Source organism: Maniola hyperantus, chromosome 28, assembly GCF_902806685.2.
Source record: "Maniola hyperantus chromosome 28, iAphHyp1.2, whole genome shotgun sequence".
Lineage (NCBI taxonomy): Eukaryota > Metazoa > Arthropoda > Insecta > Lepidoptera > Nymphalidae > Maniola > Maniola hyperantus.
In genome coordinates, this window is record NC_048563.1 from 771,952 (window position 1) to 791,859 (window position 19,908).

The 19,908-nt window shown below is 38.5% G+C and overlaps 1 protein-coding gene across 3 annotated transcripts in view; it reads right to left on the reverse strand.

Moving 5' to 3' along the window:
• Positions 1-19,341, reverse strand: part of LOC117995052 (cytotoxic granule associated RNA binding protein TIA1) — a 122,390-nt gene extending 103,049 nt beyond the window's left edge. Inside the window, exon 1 of one of the 3 annotated variants that reach the window (XM_034983040.2) lies at positions 19,321-19,341. The gene's annotated coding sequence lies outside the window, so the exon portion shown is untranslated. The other 2 variants (XM_069508423.1, XM_069508422.1) reach the window with 2 other exon arrangements.
• Between the last annotated feature and the right edge of the window lie 567 nt (positions 19,342-19,908).

The window sequence follows — 19,908 nt, forward strand, 5'->3', positions numbered from 1 at the left end:
TAGCCTAGCTATCTGCATGCCAAATTTACACCCGATCCGTCCAGTAGTTTGAGCTGTGCGTTGATAGATCAGTCAGTCAGTCAATCAGTCACTTTTTCGTTTTATATATTTAGATATAGATGTCTGCGACTTTTCTCGGGTGAATTCAGGTTTCTAAAAATTCCGTGGAAACTCTTAATTTTCCGGGATAAAAAAAAGCTTAACATCACCCTCCAGGTCTTTAAAATAATACTCATGCAAAAAATTACGTTGACCCGCTTTTGCCAATGCGACTTATAATCATAATCATAATCATAATCATATTTATTTTGCTCAGACAGATATAAAACTTGTGGTACCTACTCTATATATAGGTACCTACTCGAAGACTTCTAGGTCGGCCAAAAATAATTTTATAGATAAGTTATCAGAGAAATTCTCTCCCTAAGGTAAAAGTGTCAAAAGTATATTTATTATCCAATTCAATTGTAGCAGAAAGTATCAAATTCATGTAATATTTTCCGAGAGAAGGTAAAACTAAATTGATTTTATACAAATGGTGGAACTTTACCTCGCACGTTTGGGATATTTATTTTGATTAGTGGCAACCCTATTACGTAGCTTTTGATTGATTGGAATCGTCACTTGTGTAGTTCACTGGCTGAATTTATGGTTTGATAAGCTATGATAGCCATATTTTATTATGTATTATAAATTTAATTTTTTTTTTTTTATTTATTGACACTTTATTGCACACAACACAAAGTAAACATTGAAAAAACACAATACAGGATCTTATTCTAATAGATGTAGCATGCAAAGGCGGTTAGAACAACCATAAGCCATAGGGTAAACCATGTGGTTAGAACGTCTGCCTTCTAATGGGAGGTCGGGGGTTCGATCCCGGGCACGCACCTCTAACTTTTCGGAGTTATGTGCGTTTTAAGTAATTAAATATCACTTGCTTAAACGGTGAAGGAAAACATCGTGAGGAAACCTGCATGCCTGAGAGTTCCCATAATGTTCTCAAAGGTAAATAATAAATAAATAAATAAAAATCTTTTTTATTCGAATAAACTTTTACAAGTACTTTCGAATAGTCGGATGCATCTACCACTGGTTCGGAATGCCTTTCCTGCCAAGAAGAACCAGCAAGAAACTCGGCGGTTGCTCTTGTGGTTAAAACGTCTGCCTTCTAATAGGAGGTCGGGGGTTCGATCCCGGGCACGCACCTCTAACTTTTCGGAGTTATGTGCGTTTTAAGTAATTAAATATCACTTGCTTAAACGGTGAAGGAAAACATCGTGAGGAAACCTGCATGCCTGAGAGTTCCCATAATGTTCTCAAAGGTAAATAATAAATAAATAAATAAAAATCTTTTTTATTCGAATAAACTTTTACAAGTACTTTCGAATAGTCGGATGCATCTACCACTGGTTCGGAATGCCTTTCCTGCCGAGAAGAACCAGCAAGAAACTCGGCGGTTGCTCTTGTGGTTAAAACGTCTGCCTTCTAATAGGAGGTCGGGGGTTCGATCCCGGGCACGCACCTCTAACTTTTCGGAGTTATGTGCGTTTTAAGTAATTTAATATCACTTGCCTAAACGGTGAAGGAAAACATCGCGAGGAAACCTGCATGCCTGAGAGTTCCCATAATGTTCTCAAAGGTAAATAATAAATAAATAAATAAAAATCTTTTTTATTCGAATAAACTTTTACAAGTACTTTCGAATAGTCGGATGCATCTACCACTGGTTCGGAATGCCTTTCCTGCCGAGAAGAACCAGCAAGAAACTCAGCGGTTGCTCTTGTGGTTAAAACGTCTGCCTTCTAATAGGAGGTCGGGGGTTCGATCCCGGGCACGCACCTCTAACTTTTCGGAGTTATGTGCATTTTAAGTAATTAAATATCACTTGCTTAAACGGTGAAGGAAAACATCGTGAGGAAACCTGCATGCCTGAGAGTTCTCATAATGTTCTCAAAGGTAAATAATAAATAAATAAATAAAAATCTTTTTTATTCGAATAAACTTTTACAAGTACTTTCGAATAGTCGGATGCATCTACCACTGGTTCGGAATGTCTTTCCTACCGAGAAGAACCAGCAAGAAACTCGGCGGTTGCTCTTTTCAAATATTTGATATAGGTACAAGATTATGTATGTATGTGAAATAGTATTTGCAGTATTGTGCGTTGCGTCAAAGGTGTGTGAAGTCTATCAATCCGCACATGGCCAGCGTGGTAGACCATGGCCAAACACTTCTCACTCTGAGAGGAGACCCGTGCTCTGTAGTGGGCACGGTGTTAACGTAGGCATCCGCTAAGAAAGAGTTTTTGAAAATTCAATCCCTAAGAGGGTGAAATAGGGGTTTGAAATTTTTGTAGTCCACGCGGACGAAGTCGCGAGCATAAGCTTGTCCATTCTAAATCTGCGGCAGGTACACCAGTCGTCATTAGACGCGTCCTCGAAGAGAGCTGCAATCACAAGTTGTACTATTGTTGTAAACTGGAGCGAGGAGTGTAATTTGAAGTATCGGCACTACAATATAATACAATAGACTACAATAGACTACAATACTCGTGAACTATTGTATCTATCGACTACTGTGCTTTTTATTTCTTCCTGACTTTTTCCTTCTTTTCCGCAACTTTGAGGATCGTATCATTCTTTCGACATCACGCTTTTAATAGTGTTCTTCCCTTTTAGTTTAAACGTATAAGGTACTTCCCGTTGACCCAGAATCATGAAAGGCAGGTAGGTAGGTCGTATAGCACAAGTAAGAAAGCCATCTAAAAACCGTGAATTTTATAACATAAAAAAGGTAAAATTAGTTCGAAAAATAATTAGTTTACCAAATCACATATAGATTATATGACGCTGTCACGCTGTTCGTCATTAACTCGCAATGTACTACACAAAATTGTTAGGTATATCTTGTACGATGGTACGGAACATTTCGTGTGAAAGTCAGACTCGCACTTGACCGGTTTTTGTAGATTTACTAGCTTTAAATTATCACATGAAAAGAAAACAAAAAGGTACTCGTCTCTCTTATTGGTTGAATGTCAAGGGCTCAAAATAGATTTAAGACCAAATTGTACCACATTCTGGCAAATAAAAACTATTTCTATTTCTATTTCTATTTCTCTAGCTCAGTACGCTTAGTATAAGATTTTACGTCTCACCAACGTCGCGTACTACGGTACTAGTGTAGCACACTAAAACGTAGCCATGCTACGAAGGTCTACAAAAGCGTAGCACAGCTACGATATTGATTGGAATATGTACTAAAATCACAACCTATGTATTTCAATTTTCAGCGCATTGGTAAAAGGAAAAGAAAAAGATACAGTTTGACTCTCTCGACTCTCCCATTCTAGCAACGTTTGGTGAGACGTAAAATCTTATACTACGGTTACTGTAAGGAAATTGAAAAGAAATATTGACACATTGCCAGGCGCATGTACAGAGCTCGAGCGATTCCGAACGAAGACAAACAGCTTTAAGATAAGCGACAGAACTGTATCTTTTTCTTTTCCTTTTACCAATGCGCTGAAATAGATAGGTTGTGATTTTAGTAGATATTCCAATCAAGATCGTAGCTATGCTACGCTTTTGTAGACCTTCGTAGCGTGTCTACGTTTTTACGCGACAAGTCGAAGCGCAATCGGGGTGATCGGAGTGAGGACGCCTCGCACACCCGCACAACCCCCGCACAAACCCGGTGCGGGATAGTGCGGGTGACGTGCAGGTGTGCGGGGCGTCAGATTGCCATTTGGATAAAGCTAGTTCAGACATTTTTACTTGTGCTGTAAGACCTAGGTCAACAGGAAGTAGGTTTATTTTTTATTTGCGAGTGTCAAAATATTCGGCATTAAAGGTTATATTTTTTGGGTGCATTGACTTAGACGTTTTAAGGGTAAAAGTAGGAAATAAAAAAGGAACCCTTATACCCACTTTGTTATCTGCCTGTCTGTCCGTGGTGTCTGTCAAGAAAACATATAGGGTACTTCCGGTTGACCTCGAATCAGGCAGGTAGCTAGATCTGACAGCACAAGTAAAGGGCAAATCCGAAAACCGTGAATTTGTGGTTACATAACCAACAAAAATTAAAAAATAAAATAAATAAAATAAAATGTTTTTATTTCGACCAACAAGGATCATATTGGTGTTAGTAATTACACGAAACTTAAACCTAATTGTTAGTAATTATTAATATCAGTGTTAGTAATTACACGAAACTTAAACCTATTTGTTAGTAAAAAATCTATAACTATTTAAATTAGGACAGGATCGATTTGCCAGCACGTGTATCATACAACAGTGATTCAAGTACTGGCAGTCGATCCTGTCAGAAAATACCTTCAGGAGGTCGTTTCGTAAATGTGTTTACGAAAAAAAATATTATTAAATCACATACAGATGGCGCGCTCCGTCGTTAACTCGCAGTTTTTTCTACATAAAAGTGTTAGGTACATATTAATGGCACCGATTCCTTTGTCGTTCTCTAAACTAAATTTAGAGTATCTGCATCCTTTTCATTTTAACAATGCTAAAAAAGGAACGGAACATGACTTTCACATTTAAAGACTCTAAATTTTAGTGCAAAATACAATTTTAAACAGTAGGTTCGCGAGTGCGCGCTAAAATCAGTGGTTTTACCATCTAAAAATTAAATTTAGAACTGTCAAACTGTGTCTGTCCTTTTCATATTACATTAGCAAGAAGAGCATGCGAATACTCTAAAATTAGGTTGTGCTCAGAATCGTGCCATTGTACGATAGTACGGAACCCTAAGTGTGCGAGTCCGACTCGCAATTGGCCGGTTTATTTCCTTTTAAAGTACAATACTCTAAAAACAGTGTAGGTACTTGTTAGTGCTCTTTTAGAAATTGCTGAAGTGCATATATACGCCTGGCTATGAGTCAATATTTCTTTTCAATTTCAGTCTTATCTACTAGCCAGCGATAGCTGAAATATTGCCTAGTGGTATATGGAATAATAGATGATGCCCGCGACTTCGTCCGCGTGGATTTAGTTTTTTCAAAATCCCGTGGGAACTCCTTAATTTTTCGAGATCAAAAGTATGTCCTTCCCGAAAATACTAGCAGACAGACAGACAGACACAGATACACTTTCACATTTTATAATATTAGTAAATAGTATGGATTAAATTATCGTCAATCGCCATAACAAAGATAACATGAGCAATAAAAAAACAAAACAACAAGGTCCCATACTGAAACGTTTCCAAAAAACGTAGACTATATCGTATAGATGCAGACAATTTCACAGCCTGCCTGGCGCCGTTACAACGCGTTATTTCTTACACTGTACGATTACGACACGATCTGACTTAACGAAGTAAGTCGCCTCAAATAACTTCAAGGAATACCTACTTTTGCTTTATTATTAACGTAACACTGTACAAAAAGCGATTTATGACGTCACAACGTACAAACAACAAATAGGTACTTTTCAATTTTTTTACATAAAAATACTTTCCAACAGAAACTACTCTATTTTATGTTGAGAAATCTAAATATATAAAAGGAAAAGGTGACTGACTGACTGACTGACTGATCTATCAACGCACATCTTAAAGTACTGGACGGATCGGGCTGAAATTTGGCATGCAGATAGCTATTATGACGTAGGCATCCGCCAAGAAAGGATTATTGAAAATTCAATCCCTAAAAGGGTGAAGTGAAAGAGGTTTGAAATTTGTGTAGTACACGTGGACGAATTCGCGAGCATAAGCTAGTTGAAAAATATTTGTCGTGTACCCAATGTGACGTCAAAATGACGTCATTTCGATGTTAGTGAGACATGGTTCCAGTGCATAGCAATTTGCGGGACTTAAACTAAGCGTACAGTACCCGTAGTACAAGATTTTACGTCTCACCAAACCAAACCAAATTCGAGAGTCGAAATACTTCCGCGTTACAGTAAACTGGATCTTAAGTGCCTTGTTTTAAAGCTCAAGTTTGTCTACACTTCTACAGCCAGCGCTCCAAGCGGAAACATTGCGAAATTAAAATCAGTGGCATTGAATATTTGACTTCAATTCAAGGCTCTTTAGGTCCATTTTACTTTGATGTTATTGTGTTTCGACTCTCGAATTCTAGCAACGTTTGGTGAAACGTAAAACCTTGTATTACGGGTACTGTCGTTTAGAGTAAAAGACAGTCGGTAATGTCATCCATTCCTGTCACGTACGGACCAAAGATGGCGTCTATAGCCATTATTGTTTTTGTTCGCAAATCAATAGGTTGGCTCGTCTACAATAATTAATTGTTTCCTCGTTAATTACTAATTAGCGATACATTTTCCTCGTTATTTTTCTGTTTTTAGATTTCCGTGCCTCAAAACGAAAAACCCCGTCAAGTGCGAGCTGGACTCGCGCACGAAGAATTCCGTGCCATACAAAATACACCTTATACTATGTACTGAGTGTGGAAGCTATGGTAGCCTAGTAGGTTAGGACGTCCGCCTTCTAATCGGAGGTCGGGGGTTCGATCCCAGGCACGCACCTCTAACTATTCAGAGTTATGTGCGTTAAATATCACTTGCTTTAACGGTGAAGGAAAACATCGTGAGGTAACCTGCATGCCTGAGAGTTCTCCATAATTATCTCGAAGGTGTGAAGTCTACCAATCTACACATGGCCAGCGTGGTAGACTATGGCCAAACCCTTCTCACTCTGAGAGGAGACCCGTGCTCTGTAGTGAGCCGGTGATGGGTTGATCATGATGTACTAGTCAGCAGTGAGTACGAGCACAGTTCACGACGAAGGAATTTGTAACAAAACTTCTACCTTCCGCCCCTTGAATAACCCCATGTTATAATCTAGTGGGAACACCGCCGATGGGAGTTGGTTCCACAGTTTGCACGTGCGTGGAAAGAAGGATCTGGCGCAGCGGACGGTCGAAGTGCACCAGACACCCAGATGGTGAGGGTGAAATTCCTTACGGTGGCGCGCGGTGCGGTTGTAGAAAAAAGAGGGTGGAATAAGGTCAAAAAGCTCTTCAGAGCACTCCCCATTATACAGGCGATAGAGCACGCATAGAGAGCTAACATCTCTGCGGTGCTCCAGGCTTTCCAACGAGCCGGTTAGTTTGGGATCGTCCACAAGTCGAACAGCCCGCCTTTGGATCCGATCAAATGGAAGGAGTTGGTACTGGGGTGCTCCAGCCCAAAGGTGGTATTGCAGGTAGGGTAGCAACTGGCCACGGCGAAGTCTCCCATCAGACTAGACCAGAGACAATTTAGAAATCATAGATTCCCAAACTGCCCCTGCGCCGGGCAGGCATTGAGGCATTCCGAACCAGTGGTAAAAGTTTAATTGAATACATACTAATATTTAATATTATAAATGTGAAAGTGTGTCTGTCTGTCTAATAGCTTTTCACAGTTCAACAGTTTAACCGATTTTGATGGAATTTGGTACAGAGTTAGTTTACACCCCGGGAAAGGAAAAAATGCTACTTTTTATCCCCGAAAATCAAAGAGTTCCTAAAACCTAAATCCACGCGGATGAAGTCGCAGGCGTCATCTCAATATATAAAAGGAAAAGGTGACTGACTGACTGATCTACCAACGCACAGCTTAAACTACTGGACGGATCGGACTGAAATTTGGCATGCAGATAGCTATTATGACGTAGGCATCCGCTAACAAATGATTTTTGAAAATTCAACCCCTAAGGGCGTGAAATAGGGGTTTGAAATTTGTGTAGTCCACTTGGACGAAGTCGCGAGCATAAGCTAGTCTATTTTGATTTTGAACCCGAGATCCCACTTAGGAGATCACAGCGCTCAAAATTTCACAAAGGATGCGGTGAAAAATCTTCAGTAAGTTTGACTTTGCGGCTTAACTTCAAGAATTAGAGCGGCGTTCGTTCAGAAATCTCGGACAAACTTGGAAAATTTGTTCTACGTGACTTCACGTTTTTGTTAAAGCCACTGAAAATTTATATAGACGTTTGTTAAATTAAAATATAAGTTTCTTTAGTAAACATTTAACATTTATCTTTTATTTGTGAAACTTTCTCAGATAAGCTATAATACGAATAAATAAAATTAATAAAGATATAAATTATTACTATAATTAATAAAGATATAAATTTAGTAAAGCTTAGATGCCTTCAGTCCTAGGCTAGTTATTCCCCTTGGAGGTGCAATGTGTTTTTTTAATAAAGATAACGAGCAAACGAGCAGGCGGGTCACCAGTACGCTTACTTCAAGATTTTACTTCTCACCGACGCGACGTTGATAGTATTCGAGTCGAAACAAAATGACGTCAAAATAAAATGGAATTGATGTACGAACTTGAGCATTGAAACAAGGCACTTGAGGGCCATTTTACTTTAACGCTAAAGTGTATCGAGAAGTAAAATCTTATACTAAGCGTACTGATGTTAAGTGTTTTTGAAAAAAAAACCGGCCAAGTGCGAGTCAGGCTTGAACAATGAGGGTTCCGTACTACATTCAAAAACTATGATGCATAATAATAAATAAAAATCTGTTTTAGAATGTACAAATGAAGACCTTTCATATGATACCCCACTTGATATAGTCACTCACTTCGAAAGTTGAAAATACTAATAATACGTCAGGCGAAATCCTTAAACTTCTTCAAAAATCGTTTGAAGAACTATTATTTATCTATGTAAACAGAATTATGTAGTATATTATAGAGATATGTATATAGGTATATATATATATATATATATTTGTGTATTATTAGAATGTACTGTGTATGTAGTCTAATTTATAATAATTTAATATACCTAGAACCATTTTCGGCTGCCGCACCAACCCGTGCTTTCGTGATTCCTTTCGTCAAAGGTTGCCTGGAAGAGATCGCTTTAGCGATAAGGCCGCCTTTGCATGCTACAGCTATTAGATTAAGATCCTGTATTGTGTTTTTCAATGTTTACTTTGTGTTGTGTGCAATAAAGTGTAAAATAAATAAATAATAAATAAATAATACTAATTATTAGTTCATGACCACAATTTAATTTTTTTTGAGTGATCTAACCCTAAACTCGCGGTTTTCAGATTTTTCCCCAAATGTCGGCTATAAGATCTACCTACCTGCCAAATTTCATGATTCTAGGTCAACGGGAAGTACCCTGTAGGTTTCTTGACAGACAGACAGACAGACAACAAAGTGATCCTATAAGGGTTCCGTTTTTCCTTTTGAGGTACGGAACCCTAAAAATGAAAAAATATTTACTTACCATTTTACCTATATTACCATTTTAAAAAACCGTGACGTTCTTTAACTGAAAACCAGTGAGAAGTTCGGGAGTTATTATGAAAAAGACGAACACAAATGCAACAGCTGCAATCATTTCATAGTCAGTGAAAATTGAACGGCCCATCTTCGCAATTCTGTACCCGTAGTACAAGATTTTACGTCTCACCAAACGAAACCAAATTCGAGAGTCGAAATACTTCCGCGTTACAGTAAACTGGATCTTAAATGCCTTGTTTTAAAGCTCAAGTTTGTCTACACTTCTACAGCCAGCGCTCCAAGCGGAAACATTGCGAAATTAAAATCAGTGGCATTGAATATTTGACTTCAATTCAAGGCTGTTTAGGTCCATTTACTGTAACGCGGAAGTATTTCGACTCTCGAATTTGGTTTCGTTTGGTGACACGTAAAATCTTGTACTACGGGTACTGATTCAGTACGCTTAGTATGAGATTTTATGCCTCACCAACGTTGATAGTATTCGAGTGTCGAAACACTTCCGCGTTATAGTAAACTGGATCTTAATTGCCTTGTTTTAAAGCTCAAGTTTGTCTACACATCTACGGCCAGCGCTCCAAGCGGAAACGTTGCGAAATTAAAGTCAGTAGCATTGAATTTTTGACTTTAATTCAAGGTTCTTTAGGTCCATTTTACTTTGACGTTATTGTGTTTCGACTCTCGAATTCTAGCAACGTTCTTCTTCTTCTTCAAGTGCCATCTCCTACCGAAGGTTGGCAATCATTAAGGCTAACTGGATCTTGTTTACTGCTGCCCTAAACAGTGATCTTGTACTCATGTTAAACCACTGGCGAAGGTTCTTGAGCCAGGATATTCGTCTACGGCCAGGTCTACGTCTGCCTTTTATCTTGCCCTGTATTATAAGCTGCAGTAGATCGTATTTTGGGTTGCGCATAGCAACGTTGGTGAGACGTAAAATCTTATACTAAGCGTACTGATTCACAAATTATCCATTTTGCTAAATGTACGGCCTGAATACCGTAGGCTTGAAGTGGCTTTTACCTGGATTCTACCTTGCTTTACCTGACAAAGGGGTGCCATTGCGTTTATGTACGTTTATTTGTTCCTTCGTAACTTGTAAACTACTCATCATCTTCATCATCATCAACCGATAGACGTCCACAGCTGGACATATGTCTCTTGTAGGGACTTTCACACGCCACGGTCTTGCGCCGCCGCGCCAGCGGCTCCCTGTGACTCGTCTGATGTCGTCCGTCCATCTAGTGGGGGGTCTTTCAATGCTGCGTCTTCCGGTGCGAGGTCGCCATTCCAGCACCTTGGGATCCCAACGTCTATCGGTTTTACGAACTGTGCCCTGCCCATTGCCACTTCAGCTTCGCAACCCGTTGACTCTGCCAATCCGCACTTGGCAATGTTAATGGCCTAATGGAAAAGAAAGAAAGAAGGAAGGAAAAGTGAAAGTGGTAGGCTTTTGCCTAGCTCCTACCTTGCTATACCTACCTGATAAAGGGGTTCCATTATAGCAGCCTATATCTACGAGTGTGTTCGTTTGCTTGTTCCCTTGTAACTTGTAATCTACTCAATCTACTATTGCCTGACAAATGGGTACCATTGTAACACCTACATGACAAAGGTATTTTAGCATCTGTGTTTATATACGTTTACTAGCTGATCCCCGCGGCTTCGCCCGCGTAGATTTAGGTTTTTAAAGATCCCGTATAGCCTATGTCACTCAGGAATAATGTAGCTTTCTACTGGTGAAAGAATTTTTAAAATCGGTTCAGTAGTTCTAAAGATTACCCCCTACAAACAAACTTAACGACATTACCTCTTTATATAATACTAGCTGATCCCCGCGGCTTCGCCCGCGTAGATTTAGGTTTTTAAAGATCCCGTATAGCCTATGTCACTCAGGAATAATGTAGCTTTCTACTGGTGAAAGAATTTTTAAAATCGGTTCAGTAGTTCTAAAGATTACCCCCTACAAACAAACTTAACGACATTACCTCTTTATATAATACAAACAAACAAAGTTTTCCTCTTTATAATATTAGTGTAGACAACGGGCCGTGCAGCAGAAATCGTAATATTTTAATTTCGCCATAACTTCAAAACCAAACGTCCAATTTTAATCATACAAAGACCAAATATTATCTCCATAAACTGTTCTTAGTGATGAAATCATTTATTTTGATAAGGATTAATAGCATGAGTAAAATAAACGCGTTTAAATGTAGTCCAAAAAAAATTCAAGATTTTTAAATAAAAAAATGGTTGCTGTGCCTCACTCGACATAGATGGGTATAGTGTGTCGCGGACTTTTTTGTAGATATTTATAAGATCTACAATTAATTAGAACATTTTATGGTTCTATCTTTTATAGTTTAGGCAGCGTACGCAAAATAAGTAACTTTTCTGGTTGATTTTTTACACCTTGTGTCCGAAAAACCCAAATATCTTACGGAACCCTATTTTTTTCCAAAATAAAATATAGCCTATGTTACTCGTGGATAATGTAGCTTTCGAATGGTGAAAGAATTTTTAAAATCGGTCCAGTAGTTTTTGAGCCTATTCAGTACAAACAAACAAACAAACAAACAAACAAACAAACAAACAAAGTTTTCCTCTTTATAATATTATAGTGTAGATTTGTTCGCTCATCCATACTAATATTATAAATGCGAAAGTGTGTCTGTCTGTCTGCTAGCTTTTCACGGCTCAACTGTTCAACCGATATTGACGAAATTTGGTACAGAGATAGCTTGCATCCCGGGGAAGGACATAGGCTACTTTTTATCCCGGAAAATTAAAGAGTTCCCACGAGATTTTCAAAAACCTTAATCCATGCGAACGAAGTCGCGGGCATTATCTAGTTCAATATATGAATGAAATGAAATGAATGAATGAATGAATGAATGAAATGAAATATAAGAGAAGGGGGACCAATTATAATTTAAAACATGTCTTCTATGCTTCTAGCTAGTGAGATTGGAGGCTGCCCCACTTTTTTTAAATTTTTGATCTCAACCGCTTTGAACTAATAGAAATAAAAAAAGTGGCTCGAATCTATCAGAATTTGCAAGTGGAATTTGTTCCCGCCGCCGCCGCGCTCAACGGAGCCAACTTCCTGGAATTGAAATGGTTTGCTTTTTAAATTCCAATTCGGCGATTCCAAAATTTTCTTTGATAGTATCAAATACTAAGCTGTGATAGTCTAGTGGTTAGGACGTTCGCCTTCTAATCGGAGGTCGGGGGTTCGATCCCGGGAAAACCCAAAAACCAATTTTCATGCAAACAACTTGAAATATGACGGACTTTCATACAAACTTTCATCCCCTATTGAACCCCTTGGTAGTAGAATTTACAAAAATCGTGAAATAATTTATTTTTTATTTTTTAACGAAACCTTAAATACCAATTTTCATCGATGTAACTTCAAAAATGACTGACTTTAGACTAAAATTAGATAAAACTTACTCAATTTTCAATATTGACTTTTTCACTATATCTACACTTCTACACTAATATTATAAAGAGGAAAACTTTGTTTGTTTGTTTGTTTGTTTGTTTGTTTGTTTGTTTGTTTGTTTGTTTGTTTGTTTGTACTGAATAGGCTCAAAAACTACTGGACCGATTTTAAAAATTCTTTCACCATTCGAAAGCTACATTATCCACGAGTAACATAGGCTATATTTTATTTTGGAAAAAAATAGGGTTCCGTAAGATATTTGGGTTTTTCGGACACAAGGTGTAAAAAATCAACCAGAAAAGTTACTTATTTTGCGTACGCTGCCTAAACTATAAAAGATAGAACCATAAAATGTTCTAATTAATTGTAGATCTTATAAATATCTACAAAAAAGTCCGCGACACACTATACCCATCTATGTCGAGTGAGGCACAGCAACCATTTTTTTATTTAAAAATCTTGAATTTTTTTGGACTACATTTAAACGCGTTTATTTTACTCATGCTATTAATCCTTATCAAAATAAATGATTTCATCACTAAGAACAGTTTATGGAGATAATATTTGGTCTTTGAATGATTAAAATTGGACGTTTGGTTTTGAAGTTATGGCGAAATTAAAATATTACGATTTCTGCTGCACGGCCCGTTGTATTATATTATATAAAGAGGTAATGTCGTTAAGTTTGTTTGTAGGGGGTAATCTTTAGAACTACTGAACCGATTTTAAAAATTCTTTCACCAGTAGAAAGCTACATTATTCCTGAGTGACATAGGCTATACGGGATCTTTAAAAACCTAAATCTACGCGGGCGAAGCCGCGGGGATCAGCTAGTTCCCTATAATTGAGCAGATTTTATTTGTTGGTAGCCTTTGTACTACAACTCCCCCCCCCCCCCCCCGTTTTTCAAGTGCCAAAAGAGGCTTGTCCGTACTACAATAGGTACGATATACAGACAGACTTTTGCATTTATAAGTAACATTAGTATGAAGCATTGTTGACAGAGATTTCAAAATTTTTTTAAAATTCTAAATTATTTCTAAATTTCTGGTTCTGGTCTGGTGGGAGGCTTCGGCCGTGACTGGTTTACAAGCCAAGCGATTTAGTGTTCCGGTACGATGCCGTGTAGAAACCAAAGAGGTATGGGTTTAATAAAAACTGCCATACCCCTTCCAGGTTAGCCCGCTATTATCTTAGACTGCATCATCACTTACCACCAGGTGAGATTGCAGTCAAGGGCTAACTTGTATATGAATAAAAATAAAAAAAGAGATTAAGTATTCATTATTTCAGTCGAACAAGAGCGAATATATATGTATAAAGAAAACCAATTTTCTTATGATAACATAATTTGTATACCTCAAAAACAAACACAGCCTGCGGTGACTCAACGAAATTCCCTTTCTCTCGATTTTTATCACAAAATTGGAATTATGTTTATATTATATTTCTTAATCAAGTTGAGGAAATTGTTGTATATCAGTTGTTTGAGCTATACGTTGGATATTATGCCAGTCAGTCAGTTTATCTTTTTGTATCATCATGATCAACCCTTCGCCGGCTCACTGTAGAGCACGGGTCTCCTCTCAGAGAGAAAAGTGTTTGGCCATAGTCTACCACGCTAGCCAAATGCGGATTGGTAGACTTCACACACCTTTGAGAACATAGAGAACTCTCAGGCATGCAGGTTTCCTCACGATGTTTTCCTTCACCGTTAAAGCAAGTGATATTTAATTAATTTAAACGTACATAACTCCGAAAAGTTAGAGGTGCCCGGGATCGAACCCCCGACCTCTGATTAGAAGGCGGACGTCCTAACCACTAGGCTATCACAGCTGCCATATACGTTGATAATAATTATGTCAGCTAGTTTTCATCATCGTCAATCCATTGCAGGCCCACTACTGAGCACAGGTCTCATCTTAGAATGTTTGGCTATGGTCCACCACGCTGGCCTAGTGGGGATTGGCAGACTTCACACACCTTTGAGAACATTATTTGACAACTAGATTTAGGGGACATGATATGAAGCTACAATATCAATTGCCATCGTCAAATCCATTAAAACACTTTCTGACCAACAGAGTTATGATATTATTAGAATTATAATTTCAGTTATATTTTCCTTCGCCGTTAAAACAAGTGTTATTTTATAGCTCCGAAAAGAAGCGCTCGCGGGATCGAACCCCCGACCCCTTTGAAAAGGAGGCCAATGTTTAAAGCACTAGGACATCACTAGCATAAACGATCGGTACTACAGTACCCGTAGTACAAGATTTTACGTCTCACCAAACCAAACCAAATTCGAGAGTCGAAATACTTCCGCGTTACAGTAAAATGGACCTAAACAACCTTGAATTAAAGTCAAATATTCAATGCCACTGATTTTAATTTCGCAATGTTTCCGCTTGGAGCGCTGGCTGTAGAAGTGTAGACAAACTTGAGCTTTAAAACAAGGCATTTAAGATCCAGTTTACTGTAACGGGGAAGTATTTCGACTCTCGAATTTGGTTTGGTTTGGTGAGACGTAAAATCTTGTACTACGGGTACAGGCAGGAGAATGCATTGCTGAACGTAGCATTAACGTAGAACGATCGTAGCATTACTCTACGAAGCCTCTACGTATAATCCATATCCATACTTCCATACTAATATACATAATTAATATTATAAATGCGAAAGTGTGTCTGTCTGTCTATCTGCTAGCTTTAGCGGCCCAACAGTTTAACCGATTTTGAAGAAATTTGATACAGAGATAGCTTGCATACCGGAAAAGGACATGGCTACTTTTAATCCCGTAAAATTAAAAAGTTAACACGGGAATTTTAAAAACCTAACTCCACATGAACGAAGTTGCGGGCATCGTCCAGTATATTACCATCATCATCATCATCACCATCTTCATCAACCGATAGACGTCCACTGCTGGACATAGTTCTCTTGTACGGACATCCACATTCCACACGCCACGGTCTTGCACCGCCTGAATCCTGCGGCTCCCTGCGACTCGTCTGATGTCGTCCGTCCACCTTGTGGACCGTCTTCCAAACGCTTAGTATATTATAAGAGACGTAAAATAGTCCAGTAAATAGAGCATTTAACCTAGCACTAAATTTCCGATCCAATTTCTTTTTTTTAGGTTAAGGGTCACTTATACTGACCATTAAATGACAAAATTCTGACAGATATAGGAGGAGCTTCGATCGCAATCTTGAGGGAAAGTTTTTGGAGCAAACTTCACTTTAGGGCAAAAGTTATTCAGACTCTATTATTGTAGACAATAAAATATCGCATCTTTTGTTTCCTGTAAACTTTTTTGTAAAAATTATCGTTTACGATTTATGGCCGATTGAATGAATCGGTTTTTCTATAAATAACTTTTAAAATATTGGAAAAACTGGTTCATTAAATAGGCAATAAATCGTAAACGGTAAGTTTTAGAAAAAAGTTTACAGAAAACAAAAGATGCAAAATTTTATTTTCTACAATAATAGTTCGTATAATTTTTACCCTAAAGTGGATAGTTTTAGAGATATTGGCAGAAAAACTTTCCTTCAAGATTACGATCGAAGCTCCACCTGGATCTGTCAGCATTTTGTGATTTTGTGGTCAGCAAGTGACCCTTAATCTAAAAAAAAAAAAAAGAAATTGGATCGGAAATTTAGTGCGAGCTTGACCAAAAAAAACGGCTTTATTTACTGTACTAAAAGCTTCTTTTTAGACGCGATGGCAGCAAGAGAAGCTCAGACGACAATATCTATTGTCGCTAAGCTATAACGAATGGGATAATCAGTCTGAATCGTTCATTTAAAAATCGCTTGAAGGCCTACTTTTCACACAAAGGCATCGCTGGCTCATCAGAAATGATAGAGATTGATCATAAAGTACTAAAAACCGGTCTAGTGCGAGTCGGACTCGCACACGATGGTTCCGTAACATCGTACAATATTTTTTTAATTTTTTTTGTGATTTTTTTAAATGGCGAGCAAACGAGCAGGCGCGTCACCTGATGTTAAGTGATTACCGCTGCCCATGAACAGTTGCAGTACCAGAGGAACCACCAATGCGTTGCCGGCCTTACAGGGATTTGTTGGTCTGCCCCTTGAATAAGCCCATGTTGTAATCTTATGGGAGTATAATCACTTTACGGTTTTGCGGGTTTTTCCCTTTACTTGTGCTATTACCTGTCAAATTTCATGATTCTAGGTCAACGGAAAATACCCTATAAGTTTCTTGACAGACAGACAGACAACAAAGTGATCCTATAAGGGTTCCTTTTCCTATTGAGGTACGGAACCCTAGAAATGGAAGTGAGCTAACTTGAACATCATCTCAACCTCAACAATATCGCTGGCCTACTAATGAACATGGGTCTTCTCTCAGAATTAAAAATGCCATAGTCCACCATGCTGGGTAAGTATATCTGTACCACATGGATCTTCCAGATGTACGTTTCACTCTAACACGGGAGTATCTTCAGGAGATGCAGACTCCACAATCACAGGTGATTGTATTGGTGGTGACTGCGTATTGCTTGCTTTTCCTGCTTCCTTAGTAGTAGGAGGGCGGGTGGTGCATATTGCATACTGCACCTTGTACCATACAAATTAGTCTGTTTTGGTGGATTATAGCAAACTCTCGAGTAGCTTATTACAATTCTCGTAGGGATCTTTAATTTTTTCAAAATAAAAAACACACTAAGTAACTCAGGAATAATGTAGCTTGCTACTGATGGGTATTTTCAAAATTGGTTAAGTACCTAGTTCCAGAGATTACCCCCTACAAACAAACTTACAAACTTTACCTCTTTACAATATTAGTATAGATTCATCATTATCATCACGATCAACCCATCGCCGGTTCACTGCAGAGCACGGGTATCCCCTCTCAGAGTGAGAAGGTTTTGGCCATAGTCTACCACGCTGACCATGTGCGGATTGGTAGACTTCACACACATTTGAGAACATTATGGAGAACTCTCAGGCATGCAGGTTTCCTCACGATGTTTTCCTTCACCGTTAAAGCTTCTTCTTCTTCTTCAAGTGCCATCTCCTACCGAAGGTTGGCAATCATTAAGGCTAACTGGATCTTGTTTACTGCTGCCCTAAACAGTGATCTTGTACTCATGTTAAACCACTGGCGAAGGTTCTTGAGCCAGGATATTCGTCTACGGCCAGGTCTACGTCTGCCTTTTATCTTGCCCTGTATTATAAGCTGCAGTAGATCGTATTTTGGGTTGCGCATAACATGGCCCAGATATTCGAGCTTTCTCCTTTGCACACATTTAAGTAACTCAGTGGACTTCCCCATTATTTGCAGCACGGTGGTATTGCGTACACGATCTCTCCATGAGATTCGCAACATTCGCCTGTACACCCACATCTCGAACGCCTCCAGCTTGTTGCTCATCGCTTGCGTTTAAGTCCAGGCTTCGACTCCATACAATAAAACTAAGAAAACATAGCACCGTGCCAACCGCATCCGAAGCGGTATTTTTAAATTGCGGTCACAGAGAACTCTTTTTAGCTTTATAAAAGCGTTTCTTGCCTGTTCAATACGGCACCGTATTTCCAGACTGTGGTCGCCGGTTTCGTCAATCATGGTTCCCAAGTACCTATACCGTTGGACTCTTTCCAAATTTCCATGGTTGAGATACAAGGAGGTGTTCTGCACAGGTGATCGGCTGATTATCATATATTTACCGTTAAAGCAGTGCTATTTAATTACTTAAAACGCACATAATAACTCAGAAAAGTTTTTTTTTATTCAGATAGGTACAAGTTAGCCCTTGACTGCAATCTCACCTGATGGTAAGTGATGATGCAGTCTAAGATGATAGCAGGCTAACCTGGAAGGGGTATGGCAGTTTTTATTAAACCCATACCCTTTGGTTTCTACACGGCATCGTACCGGAACGCTAAATCGCTTGGCGGCACGGCTTTGCCGGTACCAAACCAGACCAGAAATTTAGAAATTATAAAATTCCTAACTCCTGCCAGAATCGAACCCGGGACCTCCCACTAATAAGACCACAGCGCTCACCACTGCACCAGGGAGGTCGTAAGAAGTTAGAGGTGCGTGCCCGGGATCGAATTTTAACTTGCAACTTATTACTAAATTTACTGTTTACTGCATTATGTCACTTAAGTTTTTTATATAAATTCCTCTGAAACAAAGCTAGTGTGAACCTGAAAATATCATACCGTAAACCTCGCGTAAACATTCACGTTAAAATGGCGTACGGCGCGCGTTTATACTGAAAATGGACTTACTACCTTTTGACATGGACGGCCCCTCCGATACAGTGCACCGAACAAAGGAAGTCGCTATATACGGACTTACGTCCTATCCCAGTCACAAGACCCCCCCAAAAACAACCAAAAAATCCTACAAACACATAAAAAACCACTATTCTTAACAATTTTTTAAACCACTAAACAAAAAAATACGTGATTTCGTGCAAAAACGCCACAGTATAAAAAGACCACAATCTTACTTTAAAATTCTTATTTTAAATCGATTCGTTATTTTTTTTTAAATTTAGATACAGGTGTTTTAGTGTTGGATTAGAAACTTGTTTTTTTAATTGCAGGGCTTTGTTTTTTTTTTAATAATTAATGGAGACATACGCACCGTCTCGTATGGACTGTCGCGATACACTGAAAGCCTCTGCAGGCAAAGGCTATATGCATTGATTAGGCGTAGCTCACACAATCGCTTCGTCTCTTTCCATCACGTGTATCTTCTATCCCTTTCGCTCGGCAGCCTATTCACTAGAGCAACGAATTTTGGCTTCGCGAAAGCTCAATGGTTCTCAAATATTTGTGAATTTTATTACTACTAGTATATTTTTGCGTTAAATCGATTTTTTAAGTGAATAAATTCGATTCCTACGATTGAGAGTCAATATTGGCGTTTTAAATTGGTTTTTGAACTAGGTTACTAGTTATATTTATACGATATCTAGTTCTAAATATACATAAGAGCTAATTTTTAAATTTAATTTAAGTAAGAATCTCTGTCTTATTTTATTTTTGTATTATGTCATAAAGTTAATATTAGAATGTTAACGTGCTGAATTTGTAATTTGTTAGCAAATTATTTATTAAGGACTAGCTTAAGCCCGCGACTTCGTCCGCGTGGACTACACAAATATTAAACCCCTATTTTACACCCTTAGGGTTGATCTTTAACTATGAGATTTTAACATAATATGAGCTT